Genomic DNA, 17,671 nt, shown 5'->3' with positions numbered 1-17,671 from the left:
TCCTGGGTAGATATCCCAACAACTTCCCTTTTCTCTGGGAAAATTGGACTTAGTTCATTTGGACTGAGTCCTGCAATAACGTCATTGCTATTCTACTTTCTGCTTCTGTGTTCAGTTGTGATGTGAACTCGTCCATTAGATGCCTATTAATACTTTTCAATTCTTCCTGGCACGGGAAAAAGTGTAGTCCAAGTCTCTCTCAGGTTTGAAGTTAATACCTCACGTCTTCTTCCACTTGGCAAGAAGCATGCCCCAGAAGATGGGTAAGGAACATGATCAAAGAGTATACGCAATAATTCAATGCATTAGACATTCAGTGTCTGAATTTACAAAATACAGAAGAATGTGAAAACTATAAAAAGCTCATAAAATGTCTGATATATAATTTAATTAAAAGGCACAAAAGCATTGTTACACATTAAACACAAGTGAATACCATGCAGAATGAATTCACTCACTAAACATAAGATATGTAACAAGTAATTTTGCAAAATGTAGGACAACGTAAAAAAAGTGTCACATTAAAGCTGTATATATAAAAATATATGTATATAAGCTATATGCCAATTTCAGTGAAGGAGGAATTCAATGCATTTAAGCAGAACAGGCACTATGGTCAGCCATTCTGTCCATTTACGTATGCCACAATTTCTGGTGTGTCCTTTCTAATTTAACCATGCACTGAGTGGTCAAGTAGACGGTAACAGACATCTTGAGGACATTTTGCTTCTCAAATTCAAACATTCCAGTTAGTTACAGGGTATACTGTGGCACATAGCTCTAAACTGATCATAGTTTAACACCACTACTCTCCTTAATGTTGTGTATCACTTGAAAATGTAGTCTTTGAATTTTTATTACATTTCTAGATTTTACAAGGTAACGCTGTATAACCCAGAACCCAAACAACTTAAGCTGGCAGCAATGAGGGCTGTCCTGGAAGAAGCCCTGCTTTATGTTGTTCATCCTCAAATCCACTTTCCCTACCTTATTTGTTCTGGCTCAAATATTCAGTGAGCAAGAAAACTGACCCATGCATTAAAAGCAACCTTGACAAAAAGTTCAATTTTTAAGCAGTATCAGTTACCAGTTGGCTTCTTATGGCATCACACAAGCACAAGTAGAAAAAGAAAGAGCTTCAGAGAACTAAGCTACTATAGCCAGAGCGGCATCTTTTCTGCCAGCAAGGCATACTTCTTATACCACTTGTGCATACAGTAGGGTTTCTTTCCCTCCCCCAGAATCCACTTTAGCCTCCACACTAAACCCAGCCTACCTGCACAGAAATCAGTCTTGCATGTACCTGCTGAGCCCCATATGGATGTAAAGACGTCTCAGCATGCAATATGCCAAATCAAGAATGCCGGTTCCCCATAGTTAAAGAGCACTGCAGAAGAAAATTAATGAAAAACAAAGAAACAATGCCAAATAATTAGATACTTAGCTGCCAAAGGAAAGATTTCATCTTTCCTTGCAGATGTTATCTTGAATACCAAAAGCTTCCTATTTCAGCTTAACTAAACAATTACATCTAATTTTAGTCTCAGAATAGAATCCTGATTTATTTTTTAAGAACTACTATCGTGTGAACTTCTTCTTGAGTGGTACAGTTCATATCCATGTGAACGTACACATTACCAAGACTAAATTCAAGATCTGCTGACCTACTGAAACAGGATCTCTTGTTGAGAACAGTGACACACAAACAGATGTGGATTGTTTTTCTGTATACGTGTACACAGAAAAAGGTTAAACTATGTCAAAGTTCTTGTTCAAAAAAAAAAAAAGCCTGCAATGCAGTAAATAGTAGATGAACTGTGTTATATGAAGCCAGAAAGCTTTAGGAGCCAGAATTATTTCAAATGCTACTGAAAACACGGAAGTGACTTCCAAATTAAACTGATACTTAGAGAATAAAAAATAATAAAACAAAAAAAACACACAAACCATAGATCTAATTAAGTCTTAGTACCTGAATTAAATTCTTCAGTCTTCACAAAACTTGCCAAACTGAACTTAAGATTTTAAGAACCTTAAAGGATTTGCATCTGAGGTACCTGGGCTGACAGCCAAAAATTCCTGGATTGGGAATTTTGGTTTAACAAAAATCTGTGTACAAAATGGACTTCGGCTAACATGACACATTGCTTATAGTCATCACTCAATATAAAGCTTTCATAAATGTTTCTGTATATTAATTAGATCCCAGTGGAATAAAGGGCAAGGTGGAGAGTGTTACAACACATTCTACACCCAAAGACATCCTCCCACACCACCAAAAAAAACTTAAAGACCTTTTTGTATTTCTTCTGCAGTTGTTGCCACAGGATTATGAAATAGCATAATCCTAGGGAAAAAATTCAGAAATCATATCAAGCATATGTACATACTTGTACCATCATTGTTTTTCAGGTTTTATACTTTCACATATTTGAGATTCACTACTAGTAACAGACAATACAAACATACCTTATTCGTATTTATTTACATTTTCATTTAGCCAAAGACTGCTTTGCTCTTTTGCCCCAACAGTTCCCTTCTAGCAGAAAGGAAGCAGAAAGGATGTCAGATGAGATGACAACATCCAGCAGCAAACAGGTCCCTTTTTGCACAAAACTCAACTAACCAACCCAAGCACACACCAATCAAAAGGGCAAATCCCAGTAAGGAAGGACTTCAATTAAATTTTAGCAAGGACAAACTTTTAGGGTCCATGTTCATCAGCTTGCCTGAACCTGCCTCCAGACACGGCGCAGCAGGCTGGCAATGGGCACTTGAGCACCGAGCCATGCTCAGGAGCACAATGACAATCCCGTATTCAGCAGCATGGTTCTACTGCTCCCATCCACCCGGGGAGGCTCCAAACACAGCCGCCCTGGCCACAACAGTTATTACACTGCATCACTACTGGAATTACCAGCCAGCAACTTAAGCATGAAGAAAAGTTGCTTATTTCTGCTTGGAGTCGCAGCCGTTTGTTCAGATGCGCACTTACTATCTACCTCGTTTTGCTACTATCCTCCCTGGGGGTGCTCCAAGGAAGAGGAGCTGAGAGGCACCAGGTATTACTCATTCACACCCACCTCTTACTCCATGCATGAGGCACTCAAGGTACTGCCATACCTGCAGATTTTGCCAAGGCTGGAAGTCTCCAATCCTGGGAGCACACACACTCAAGGACTGAATGCACCTAGGACAGTATATCTCAAATAAACTGTGTAACTGGTAAGTAATTCTCTCTTCAAAGAAAACAACTGAAATTTTGAAGGACCAACTGTTTATAGCCTGACACATATGCAAATCCACGCAGAAGTCTTTTTGATTTTTTTTTTGATTCTAGTCAAGCAATCAGCCTTTCATTACTCAAAAATACACGGATGATACAATAGTAAGTTGTAGCTAATACATCTGAAAGTTTCTAGTTTGGATTAGGACTGTACAAAAGTGAGGAATGAATAATGTTTTTCATGATTTTAATCTAAAAAAAAAAATTATTTCATTATTTACTGCATGGGGAAAAAAACCTAAGCAAACACCAGACCTTAAGCCATGTCAGCAGTTACAAGCGCAAAAGGGCAAGATATAACGAGATCATGAAAGTGACTGCATTGGTTGGTTCTTTGCTTCGGATCACGTGTTCCAGCTATCACAAAGAACCCTTTTTTGAAGTTAAGCATGAATTTTAAAGCATTTTCTTTTCCATAAAGTACTATACTTGCCCATTAAAAAAAGAAGATATTTTAAAATGAAGGACGCAAAAAACCCACAGTAGACCTTGCCTTTTATTTCTAGACCTATTGAGACTCTCAGGGCTCAGCTTTAGAAAAAATAATATAACCTGTACTACTTTTCAACACGTCCTCTGAGGAATCAAAGTGAAAGTTAAAAGAACTATATTCAAATCAAGTATAAAGGCGTGTAGCCTTGAAGATATGCATACCTTAGAAAAAATGAAAACATTGAGAAGCATTCAGGCAGTTGAAAAGACACAAAGTACAGAAAAAGCCATCTCTTCAGTACTGTCTTGCAAACGATGTTCAGTAGGCTTGTTATGATCAGCAAAGCAATTCAGAGCACAGTGTGAACGTGTCACATCCCAGAAGCAACTCAGTAACGTCACATGTGGGTAGCGACTGGCTGAACCACTAGCCGTGCTGAAGAGGCGCCGGACTTAAACATCTTTATATTCCCCTAAATATACCTATCTTTATATTCCACTTAGAGATAAAACGCAGTAATTGAATTACAACAGTACAATGCCACACGGAACAGGAAGTTCCTCCCAAGCAACTTAAATATTTTTATATACTGAAATATGAACCTTGATCTCTACATATCACTGATCCTTCCAGCTGGTTGCAAGCACCTACTAGTTTACCAGAAGTCTGATTGATGATACTCACAAGACAGACGTACCTAATGTTCCAGAAGTTTAATTCAAAACACTTCTTTTAGCAAAATCAGCAAGAAGTTGCTTACTGCCTCTTGATATAAAGTAACTGCTTGTATCCTTCAATGATTTTCCACTTTTAGAAGTTCACTTGAAATGAGCATGAATCTGATTCAGACACAAAGCATCATTAAAACTACCTTGCAAGAATATCAGAGAAATCCTATCCACTAAATCTTTATCAATATCACTGAGCAGAATAATTAGCTATGAACATGCCTATTTACAGGGAAAAAATGAGAATAATTCATTTTAGCCCATCTAGAGTAATTGCATGTTACACTGACATAATATTGCATTTTGAGTTGTCTAAAGGTTTTTCAGAAGACTTATTCTAAGCAAATAAAAACGTTTGCTTTTTGTTGATGTTTTTTGTTTTAAAAGAAAAGGAAGTCCTGTTTGGTGTAATAAACATGTTGTGAACACATTCAGCAGTTTAAGACAGAAAGAGGAACCTCCACATTGCAAAGTATCTCAAAGAACGGATCAGACATTTTAAATAAAAAAATAGAGCAAGCTTTAATTGTATTGAAGTTCTGGACAAGATTCAGTTATCTTGCCAGGCAGCAACTTAAGTTTCAGCTAAATTCAGCTTCAGAGACTGGGACTGAACCTGCCTTGGAAGACTGCCTCCCACTCTCTCCATGATACTGCCTGTCCTGTAGTGCAGCAGTACACATGAAAGGTACCCTCAGCCATGTGCTCAGGCCGTGTCTTTTCTTCCTCTAAAGAAAAAGTAGCAGTGGAGCAAAAGTAAGAACCTTTATGCAGTGTATTTCAAAGTCTTTCTACTCAGGTAGCCCATCTGTCAACAGGACTGGTATTTTTGTGAGGAACGGCAGGTAGCCTGTGCAGTTTCCACAATTCACGTGGTTCTATTCTATGTTCTTTGAGACATCCCCATAAAGATCCTTGTTTCATCCAGAAAGGGAACTCCTCCTCTTGCTCGAGCTGTGACCCAGCTACAACACAAGATGCTGTTTTAAATTAGCAAGTCTACTAAGACAGGGAAATCTTGGCTCAAACTCCAGCCATATGGAAGATTTGTCTCTGGATTTTAGCACTGCTGCCTTCTCACATCAGGTACCATCTCAGTGGGATATACCCTACAGTCTCCTCATACCAGAGATGTTTTCCCTTTTCTCCAGGCCCAATTATTTCACAGAAAGCCATTTACTCTGAATTAGGATCTCAGAGCTTCCTGTACACAATAGTGCTTTTAAATCCAGCACAGAGTTTACATTCACTACATTTCCTCTAAGAACATACTTCCTCTGAGAGCACATTAAAGTTACTAGTGAGGCAATCTGAAATACCATGCTCTGCACCTACCTGCTTTGATATAACAAGCAGCAGCATCCATCTTCTCTTACAATTTGTCATTTTCATTTCACCTTCAAGAACAGCATCATTTTGATGCTTAGCTTCCTTATTAACTACCACAGTCTTAACAGGAAAGGTAGAAGTCTGGTGATGACACTACTTGGGGTTTTTCCAAACACTAACCCCAGCACCACAGTGTTGAAGCACGCTAAAAATCTTGGACCCACATACTGATTGGCCTTCCCGCATGGATGTACTCTGTTCACTGATCTCTACAGTCTTTGGCTGCAATTGACACATCATCCTGCCGGTCAGCCACTGCATCAGTAACAACATCTTGCGGTATTTCTGTTGCTCATAGCCATTACCAACATCATTGCTCATTACCTCAGTGTCTCTGCATAATCCTCCTCCTTTCTGCACATGGCTCTATGAGACGCCTGGTGACGGGACAACATGGAACTCAATTACTTCCACTGAAAACCTCTTCCTGTGGCCAGAAAAGCCATTACCAGTATTGCCATATACTCAAAAACATTTTTCTCTACATCCTTCTTAATACACCACCATTCATTCTGTTCTGAAAACCATCCTCCCCGTGCATCCTTTTCTCCTCACACAACAACATACTTGACCTGTGCAGCCTCTGCTCTTTGATACAAGAAGAGTTTGAAGTATCACTTGCTAGCATAATCTTATGTCTTCAGGGCAAATGGATCCACCTATTTACAATACAAAAGCTGGAAACTAGAACACAGAAAAAACTGGTAAGAACTCAAAAGGTAATCTAGTCCAGTCCTTTTCATGAGACACAGCAGGTATTTTATAAAATAATGAATCCTTTCCTGAACAAGGAAAAGCAACAAAAATTGAAAAAGAAAAATCACATAAAACTGACATTGAAGCTACAGTTTACATCGAATTTCTACAATAATAGTCACAAGCCACGATGAGTCTTAGATGCAACCAAAACAGTTCCAATCTTGATTCAAAACATACAATTCAGTATATGTAAAAAAAACCAAAAAGCTGTCTCACTGGCACTGGGGTTCCACATGTTTCTTCAATAGCACTCACCTCAGCTCCTATTGCCCTAATCGTGAAGCTCCTCCATTTTGTCACCAATGAAGCCAGGGAAACCTCTTCTGCAGGAGTTCTCTCTGATGCAGCTGGTTCCCTGCACCAGATCGGTGAACAACCAAGGGAACGTCAGAGGGGGAAGAACAGCAAGAAGTAGCCAAAAGGCTGTTCACTCCCCACAGCCAAACATGACGTATGGTTTGACTAACAGCCAGTTGGCATGGCCTTCAAAAATAAACATTCCCAGTCCCATATACTCATTCCTATGGCAGAGCTATCCCCCTTCCACTGCAGCAAACACTCGTGAAGCCCCAGAACAACCCCATTATCAGGGACCCGACAGGACCTTGTTTGTTTTTACCTGATCCTCTGGTGCAACTGCAAGCAGCTCTGCTTTTAAAGGATAGCACTGCCATGTCCCCATTCAGTCATCTGTCACTAAATTTAAGCATCTTAATGAGAGTAGCTACAAAAACCCTCTTACAGTACAGTAGTTTTTCTATAGAGCTCTTAAGAAATTAGAAGTAGGAAAGATTCCCTTCAAGTTGTCCACAAATGAAGGGCAGTCCTAGCAGAAACAGGCAATGTACGTAGCGCCAACTACCACAAGGACTTCACTTGCAAGCTGTCACAGTACCCAGTGAGCTGAACCACAGCTTCTTCTTTGGTGTGTACTACTTCTGTTCTGTGCTTGTACAGTTTGCTCCTGTCCTCAGCGAGGCCTTCGTTAACAACCCCTCAGACGGCAGCCATTGCTAGTGAAGATGTCCACACTGAGGGGGGCAGGGGTTGCTTTTTTGAAGGCCTGGAAGATTTTAAGTTTGCAGTCACAGAATGCACACACCTAGGTATTAGTCATGTGGAGAAAAAGAAAAAAGAAAGACAAGCCGATGTGTTCTCCTCAAACCAGCAAGCTGCTGATGGCGAGAAGCTAACTGTATATGCAAGTCTTCCTGCCTGTCAGCTCTTGACAGATACATCCGGATGATCCAACACCACCACTGAAGTCAAACTAACAAGGAGCTATACCTTCCCCTCACTCTTCTGCTCCAGCCAAGTGGTTTTCCCACTTCCCCCTCATACAGAGATTGCATGATCACAGCACAAGTCGTTTCAGATGCCTGATCCATCACACAACAGCTGGAGGGGGCGGCAGGGAACAAAGGAAAAAGGGAGTTGGGCAGGTTGGTCTGACAGTCAGCTACCACTGGAAGGGGAACACGTAGCTATGAATGTGTGGAGGGCAGACGTGCTATTACACTGCCTCACAGCTTCACAAAACTAGATCCTTGCAGTCACCAATTTAATTCCCTCTTACCTCAGGCTCAGCCTCAACTAGTCACTCTAGTCTGGCCCCGCCACGCAGACGAATCCTCCCTCCTTGGGCAATGCTGAAACTCAGGTTTTGGTGCTGGCCTGCTACCTACCCCCTACCCTTTCACAACTCACCAAAGACTCTTTCAGTTCTAGGCTACACACTGAAGCAGGCAGCAATATAAAACTGAACTGGAGAAGTCAGTGTACACAGTATTTATACAATTGACTCATTTGAGAGCTTGTCAACTGGTTATGGACCATTGCTGCCCTGAGGAAGTCTGATATTCCAGGTCAAACCCACAGGATACCCCCCCCCAATATATTTTTTTTAATTAATTTTAATTTTGAAGTATAAAAACACCACTTACGTGGTGATCTTACACGTTTTCCCGATCAGTTATTGCTGTACATAAGATTTTAAATCCTTATTTAAAAGATTTCTCCTTTGGTTGGGGTTTTCTGAGAGAGAAAAGTTTTAAAAGCCATGCTGGCTTCAACAGCTAACATTTATATCGTAACATCTGATGCCAAGAAATCTTCCTATGCAACACACTTCAAAGATTTCAGCTGTTCGTAGACAGACATTTTAAGAGCATGCACAGTAACAAGACAGTAGTATTACAGTGCCTCTCCTCAAGCAAATTTCATAGACTTCCACAAACTACCAAATTCCTCAGAATTTACACCAACCCTTTCAGTACCTACACTTAGGATTCCATGACAGCCACCAAAGCCAGAACTAAATGCCCACAAAATTTGATGTGTTTTTCCCCCAAAATACAGAAATCTATTTCAAATGGAACAGCAAATACTTTCTCTACGATAAAAGCAATCAATTAAAGGAAAGGCTTAGTCAGAAAACCAGTCTAGTAGTTAGCCTGCAATTAAGCCGGATCTTTGTTTACATTTTCCCCTTGGCAAGAAGAGGAAGTTATGTCTTCCAGATTTCCTACGAGCTCTCTGCATTTCTAAAGCATTCATTTTTTTGTCCTGTAACATGAACGTGCAGGTTTTACAGAAGAGTCAAAGGAGCGGCACACACGTTGATGTAAGTTCCTAAAAATGGATCCACCAATCATTTACACATTTAATAAGTTTAGCAATATCCACACATACCTCATATATACAGACATCAAGACAGCAGTATTGAGACCTTGCTGGGTGTTTTCTGTTTAACTATTTGCTAAAGCAAATCTGCCCTTTGAGCAGACTGCTGATAAGCCTTAACTCTTCTCTCTCCTTTCACAAGGCTTTAAAAACTTTTCAGCTGACCAAGAACATCTGAAAACATTTTCCTAAGAAATCAAAGAAAAGTTTTAGAATGAAAGCAAAACTTTTAGATTGTAACTTTTAAGTTGTACCTCGTAGAGTAGAGGAGGTATTTCATTAAAACAACCTGTTATTCTTAATCTCATATCAAAGTTTGCTCATCTACCCCCACCCACAACTTTCCTTCACATTCGAAGAGAGAAATACAGAAAGAGGAGCCTTTGCCAGTGCATGCTACATTTACCAAACCTCCTTCCATTCTTCCAATATTTGAGGATTTCATCAGTATATGAAAAAAAGTCAATATGGCCAGAAAAAAGCACTCTAACTTCCCTCTCTACCCAGATGACCACCACCAACTGTCCACTTCCCCCTTGCACATTCACATTCAGTGAACTGATTTTACCCAGATCAGTTTCAAACCTAACAAAAATAAAAGGTTAATTTTAATCTGAATGAAAGAAGTTAATCATGCATACGGAAAAAAGCAAGTTCTGTTTCCTTCCAAATTTAAAACAAGGATGAAACTCAAATTCACAAGATGCTTAAATAAGCACTCGAGACTGTTGAGAACCACCAAGGGCTTAACACAGTTCAGCCTTGATGAAGGTAAGACCTAGACACTAAGGTACCATTTTCTAAATTAGTTCTCCAGAAAAAATAAGCTGGTAGCTAAAGATCAGAATGAAGGGAAGAAGGGAAAAGAGAAAGGGAAATAGATCCTAAGGTTCCATTTCCAAGGGGACCAAGGGGAAATACCTAGATCAGCATAAGCCAGTTACACCAAACTGGCAAATTTTGAGCCAATAATAAAATGAGTAACTACATAACTGAATTATTTTATATATTCTCAGGGAAACTAAAGGGCCTTGAGAAACATGCAACAAGGCAAAACCAACTGTATTTTCCTTAAAATGGAAAAGCCCCAAGTAGCATGGGCAGATCCTTTAGGACTGTATTTCTTAGCATTGTTATTCTCAGAAGTCTTGTAGTTTAAGCCCCAAAAAACAACTTAAAATAGTAAGAGTCCAGGTTACAGCAAAGAACTTGTTTAAATTCAATTACTTAAAGAAACAGGCGCTTTCATTCAGTGCAGAACTACATGAATCACTTTACTAAGAGTCACCAAGTCTTCAATTTTATGTCTAGAACTACAAAGCACTATTACAGAGGGGATAATCTTATATTGTATGACAGCCTTACAATGCTAAAAAGATATTTGGGTATTTCAAGTCCAAATGCGTATTTCCAGCAGTGTTTAACAGAGGACTAAAACCTACAGAGATTTTAAAGATCAAGTAAGAAACAGTATGTACTTTCTGATCCAAATCATATTTGTTTTTTAAAAAGAGTGAGAATTGTTCTCTTTAATGTGACTGACTAAAAAAAATAGTTGGCCAAGTTTGGAATTTGATAATCTGAGGCAATAAACACACTCTTAACCAATACTTAGGTAAGTTAAATCCCCAAATCATTCATGAAAATAAATTACAAAGAAAGATACCTCCTACACTGGGGCTGGGGGGGAGCACTGGGGACAGACTTACAATGACACTGACCAGCAACTCCTCATCCTCTTACATTCTATACATTCCTTTGTAGACACTACGGTGCTAACTTGTATCCAGTTCACCACTAAGAAGGGTAGCCTCACAGGACGTGAGGAGTACTGACATGGCTTAGAGATTCTTCCTTCTTCAGCATCAAGGCCATCACTACGCTGAATAACAAAAACTTCCTGTCTTGAGTGTGCATTTTGTCAACTTAGCAATTTTCTGCCATGCTAGTGTCTGAAGTACAATAAACAACCCATCTCAAAAACATCCTACAAGTACCTCATTACAAACTGACAAAAGTATCTTCGACTTAAAATGCAAGCATAAGCACTTCAGTTGTATTTCTCTCAGTCGCATTCATTACTAGAATGACTTTAAAGAAATCGATGAGCTTATTAACTTGATGATCACCTCCGGCCACGTTCTAGAGGTTTTACACTTACTGCATTTCTCCTCTTCAGACCACTGAAGTTGAGATGCCCATTACAGGATAGACCGAGGTGTTATGCATCAGCCTTTAATGCATTCCCATACTTGATTAGGCTTTTTTTTTTTAAATACAAGAAAATAGAAAATTTCACTATGTATATGTCTATACCCCTCTCTTCTCCAAGGGAAATGCTATGGACATTCAGTTAAAACGAATGAACAGCTTTAGAAGTAGTTAGCCTTCCATGTGCATTTAGAAAACAGGCCTCTGGGAAGATGCGATAAATCCCCTAAATGCCTCCAGTTGTACAAAGGACTTCAGCGCAGCCCGCCGCTAAACACTACAGAATCTACACAGATGAGCGCTATAATCACAGCAGCAGAAAGTCAAGGATCATGAAATACACGGCAAACCCAGTTCCTCATTTCCAGCAATCAAGGGATAACTTTTTTCCCTTCTCCACATCAAGAGTCATCATGAGAACAAAATAAAGTAGGAGAGAATCAAAAAAAAGTATAAGGAAAAAGGCAGCACAAGCCCAGAAAATATCACCTCATTAGTTTCTGATTAGATTTGTTATTTTAAAGGGCTTTTTCTTCAGCTCTCAAGCAGCATTTCCAATTCTGGGGTCAGGAAAAAGGTATGAAAAGGAACTTCGGTCATTTATACCAATTATTTTAAAAGCAATTAGAATAACCTACCCATCACTGTAGTGTTTTACATACTTCAGTGCATCACTGATGCTTTGGGTAGCAGATGATAAGCAAAGCAGCATTCCATTTTCAGACTAATGCAAAGTGGTCTACCCAGTCACTCAAAAAAACCTTTTGTTTGCATATAAATAGGCGTAACTTCATTAGGGTATGCTTTCATATAAGACATTAGGATTCTTGCTTTCTGTATTCCAGACTTTGACTCAAGACTCAGCACTGGACAGAGAGAAAGTTGTCTTCTTTGATCCAAACTAAATTCTAAAAATAGATGTGAGAAAACCAACAAGCACCACCAAAAAGACAACACCGGTACACATACATTTTGCAGCTCCACTGATCACAGAGCTTCTGCAAGTACAGTGTCACAAAATAAAATGCATAACTAAAAGATAAGCAACAGTTACTTATTATATTGCTGTTTCAAGCAAATCCTTTGAGTTTATCCATTGTTCCTATCAACAGAAGTGTAAAATGGCTTTACAATCATCCTGTAACAGTTTTAACAGATCTTGGACAAGGCTTCCAAACCAGAGAGATCTCACGTGCCATTAACTAGCTTGATCTAGCACTTCCCTGTGGAAAACACTGAAGATTTCAAGTGATGCAGAGCGGCAGGAAGAGGATATCTATCTTAAAAGCCCCAAGTTAGTACACCGAAATAATCCCATATCAAAGAGGTCAGCAGAAATAGAAAGGTTCTTTAAGAAGATCGGGAGTGGCACTAATGGCAGCACTAGGAAAAGATTCTTGAACAGAGATTTAAAAAGAATAATTACATTCTACCCTTTATATTACAGTGGACTGGCAACAGCCTATGATAGGTAAGAAAAGTAAAGAACAGCGGGAAAAAAAATCAATCTTTCAAATACAGGAACAACTTGACTGGAACAGCAAAGTTCCAGTATCACAAAGAACACACGGTGAGAATTCAGACAAGATTTGAGCACAAAGATCTAACAGGACTTACAAAACAATCAGACAGAACAGCTAGCGTTAGAATGTCACGTTTGAAAGATAAAGCAAGACCTGCAGACGTAGAAACCAATTTAGGAAGGTGTTACCCTCAAACGTTACCCACTCCACTTCCCCCTCCACACATGCCTTACTGAGAATTGTTTCTTCTTAATCAGTTTTGACTGCTGTTAAAAGATTTTGGGGTTTTTAACGCTATGGTAAAGCATGGTAATTCCTATTTTCCATTTACAGAAATAACTTAAACCCACAGAGAAACCTCAGAAAATCCCCAACAAGCTGAAGTCGCCGGAAGTCCCACAAGTTCTGTAAGTTGTTAAAGTCCACAACCAGTAGTTTGATATAACTTCACGCAACACTTGCACTCAATGGAGTAATCAAACCAGATTTAAATTTAACTAAGTGTATAGTTACATATGTACTTCAACACACTGTAGGCAGCACAGTCCCACCCCCAGATCCCTTTCACCTACCTGGCCTTGCCCCTATTCCGTGCCAGCAAGCAAGCTTTCCATAATAATGCAATGACCCAGATCTGAGACCTTCTCTGAAGTCTTTTTGTGTTTCAGTGGTTTATTTTTCAGACAGATCACTTTCTTGCAATGGTTAGAATGAAGCAATATAAACAACTTTACCAACACAGCTGAGGAGACTCCGTGGGAAGCAGGAAAAAGCAGCTGTGGACAACAAGCTTTTGAGCTAATTCTGCCTATAAACACCTGTCCAGAAGCTCACAAACATCCTGATAAAGCAAAAAAGGTGTCCCACCCAAGTCCCTAGGGCAGATAAATGAGAGAATTCAGATCCCCTTAGCTCCAGTGACCTCCTTGCACCAACACTGCAAACAAAACCAAAAAAAAAAAAAAAGACAGCAAATAATATTACGATGAAAACAAGACGCTAAAGCTGTATGGAATTTCAGGCAGCAAGGCACAAAAGAAGCATGGTATGCACCAACACTGCTATTCAACTCCTTCCTACCCGTTTTTTCCTCTTGCCCATTTCGATTTTCCCCAACACAAAGTTCTATCATTCTCTACATAAAGCACACAAAGATTTCAGGTCTCCTCCTAGCAGCCATTCATTACGCTGAAGGCATCATTACAACTGGCATCCTGCTTGGGAGACATGCAGGACAGACTGGATAGGCACAAAAAGCAAGACCAGCATCAAACCTTGCATCTACAGTCCCTTCATATAATAGCTCAGGCATATAGGTAAGCCAACAAAGGAAATAATATTCTAAAAATCCATAGTAAATTCTGCCCAAAGATTTGAAGATACACTGACAAGCCTCATTCTTGAAAGAGCCTAGGTAATGAAACTGAGATACGGTAATTATACGACTCACGGGAAGCTCATCTAACACTCAGATCTGAGCTAGGATTCCCACTCTCCACCACATGCACTAAAAAAGTTTGTATATCTGGTTTTCCAGACCTGTTATTTCAGAAGGTGGTACAAACCATTGATCTTGTAACAGATACTAAAATTCATGTAAATGTGTTCAGAAATACAAGAAAAAAAAAAGACCGAAACTAGAAGCTTTTCATCAAGATTTGCCACAAGAGCAGTCAGATTCTTAGTAACAGTATTAAGGGCACTTTTATTTCTTCTTAAGAAGAACTTCTCGTTTTATCTTTATACACCTTTTACTGGATTAATGTGAACTACATGGAGTCCATGCGGGGTGTCTGTAGGATGTTTTGATGCATCTAACTTTTTGACTCTGGAGGGCAGCCAGAACCACCTCAGCCATCACTGCGGGGCCAAGGCATCAGAAGACGGCCACCTTTCCTGGCATACAGTCCGGCATATCGAGACCAGACTAGTGTGGCAGCAGGGCTAGGGCTAGTGTTACATGTCCTCCTACAGTCTTATGCAGGACCACAAGTTACCACAGCACCAAAGCAGCCTGCAAAGCAGGACAGAGGAAGATGTTGTCCAAGCCTCTAGGTTAATTACCATCAGTGACAGGTGTAAACCTGACATCGTGTATGCAGCAACTTGAAAAGCCTCTTTCAAAACAAAGACTCACTATTTTGTTAGTCTATTCATCAAGCTCTGACAGCCCCACTGAATTACATTCAAACAGCTGGCTGCAAAGACAGCATTTTATACTGTAGTTTAAGAATGAGCAACATGCCTTCACAATACAAAGTTTTGAGCTTGTCTGAGAAGCTCAAAAAAAAACAGAAGAAAAATCACAATGACAAGTCCATGCAAGTCTTCCAGGAGCGCTTATAAAAATAATTCTGTTCTTTCATGTATGACTCTCTGCAAATCAGTCAATGCCAGCTATAAGCATTACAACACTACCGTATCTATGACTCAGCAAGGGAATCTGGAAATATGAAGAAAACTCACATTATTAGGAGACAAGGATTTTAAGAAGCCAGCAATTATGATAATGCCACAAAAAATAATCCAAGATGACTCGTGTCGGTGCTCCTTCTATGTTTAAACATACAAAACTAGATTAGAGAGTCGAACCCATTTATATACTGGCTAAAGTTTGAAAGCAAGTAAAAACAATGCTTCAAAACACAAAGGATTCAGTACCTTCAACACCACCCACGCCCCCCCCAAATCCAATGAATAGAAACAAACACTGGCTGTACATTGTGTGAAATATTTACCTCTATTTCTGAGATTACCTGTATGCGGTTCAGCTATACAAGTCTCACTAATCTGAATAAAGACAGACAGCAATCGGCAGCTTAACGTCACGACTGAACACACAAGCCTTGTTCACTAAGACCATCACCAGACATTTACATATAAGCATGAGCTGATGTTCATGCAACATTATTTGGTGCAGCAAAGTAGCAAGTTCTTAAATGGATTAGTTACACTGTTGTCCATCAACCGAGAGGAATAAGAATTAAACAACTCTATGAATGGAAAGAACATCACAAGCCATAGCTTCACCACACATTATATCTTCACCCAAGAATTCTACAGAACACACACTCTGACCTTGCCTTGTAAATCATGCAGTGCACAGACTCAGTACACTGCTAAATAAAAGACACTTGTTCCGCATACTCAAAAATAAATCCCTACAAAATTAATTTCGTTATGTTGGCACTGGACTCTTAGTCAACAAGGGGCGGAGGGGAGAACGGAGAAGATTTATATTGCTTTCTTAATCATAAGGTTCAAATAGAAAGTAACATAAAGGCACTGGATCTGAAAAGGAATTCCCTTCCTTGCACAAAGAAGCATACTAATGCAGAGCAAGGGAGAAAGTGGTCCAAGGTTTACGTTTGAAACAAGAGGAGAATCTCAGAAGAATAATCCTCTTCCCTAATATCTTTCAGACAAAAACAGTAAAGCTTTAGGTCATCAGGCTTCTCTGCCTCAGAAAAGTTATGAGCACTACAAGTTTTATATCCAAGTTACTATTTTTATTTTCTCCGTTCTAAATGAAAACAGAGCACACAATATGTGGTAAAACCTGAGGTGACCGCATCTCGTGGCGTATCTGCCAAACGCTTTAGATTTGTGTATTACGTTACTCTGGTTTGGAGCAAAACCTCAAGCGATGCTGTGTCCTCTAGGCTAAGTTCTCACACAAATAAAGCAAGTGCACACATCACGCTCAACAAGCATTTTATTACCTTATTGGTGTGTTTTATGTTAGCGCTTTACTTATGTGCCATCTTTCACCCCATGGCCCCAAAGGAGGAGGCAGGGGCGAGCGAGCAGAGCCACGAAACCGCCCGAACACCGTCCCAGGGGCAGCAAGAACATTCCAGAGGCACCACACGCACACCCCCTACAGACCCCTCCAAGTTTCCCCAGGAACGAGGCGGTGACACCCGCCGGGCCAGGGGCGAGCCACGGACCCCGCACCCCCCGAGCTGCGGCCGGCTCCGGGGGCCAGCACCGGGCACGGGCTCGCTGCGAGGTGCCCGGGGCGAAGCCGGCGGGGGCAGGGACGTGCCGGCCGGAGCCCGCGGGCCGGGGCCAGCCGCGGGCAGCCCCGCTCCCGAGGCCCCGCGGGGCGCCCCCCGCCGCCCGCCCCAGGGCACCGCCGGCACCCGGTCCCCGGAGCTCCGCCGCGGGGGCGTCGGCGGTGTCGCCCCCCCCCCCCCCTTTCCCACCGCGCACCGCACTCAGCCTGCCCCCTCCCGTCCCGCCCCGGCTCCCCGCGGCGCCTCACCTCCGGCAGCCGCCCGCCGCCGCCAGGCCCGCCGCCATGCCGCCTGCTCAGCGCCGCCCGCTCCCTCCCGGCCCCGCTCCGGCCGCCGCCATTTTGCGCCGGAGCCCCAGCCTGGGCCGGGCAGGGGCAGCGGGCACGGCGCATGCGCGGCGACGATGCGGAGCCCCGGCCACGTGGTGCGCGGGGAGGGGAGGGGGGAGGAGAGGCGGGGAGGGGGCGGGCAGCGCCTGAGGGGTGCCCGTCATGGCGGCGGGCGGCGGGGTCGGGCGGAGGGGTGGCAGTCCCTGCCGTCACTGTCACGGCCGGGGTATGGGAGAGCCGTGATGCCTCGTGGCACCCGTTGCCGGTGGGGAGGTCACATCCAGGGGGGTAGAAGCTCACGGAAGCCCCCCA

At 41.5% G+C, this 17,671-nt stretch overlaps 1 protein-coding gene across 3 annotated transcripts in view; it reads right to left on the bottom strand.

Moving 5' to 3' along the window:
- Window positions 1-17,392, bottom strand: part of BTBD7 (BTB domain containing 7) — a 57,101-nt gene extending 39,709 nt beyond the window's left edge. Inside the window, exon 1 of one of the 3 annotated variants that reach the window (XM_040557542.1) lies at window positions 17,279-17,392. The gene's annotated coding sequence lies outside the window, so the exon portion shown is untranslated. Of the gene's footprint in view, window positions 1-13,583; window positions 13,706-17,278 lie in introns of those variants that run through there. The other 2 variants (XM_040557544.1, XM_040557543.1) reach the window with 2 other exon arrangements.
- Window positions 17,393-17,671: the final 279 nt, after the last annotated feature.

This window comes from Cygnus olor, chromosome 5, assembly GCF_009769625.2.
Source record: "Cygnus olor isolate bCygOlo1 chromosome 5, bCygOlo1.pri.v2, whole genome shotgun sequence".
NCBI classification, from domain to species: domain Eukaryota; kingdom Metazoa; phylum Chordata; class Aves; order Anseriformes; family Anatidae; genus Cygnus; species Cygnus olor.
Note: the sequence above shows the minus strand (reverse complement) of the source record. Positions and strands in the feature narration are given on the sequence as shown.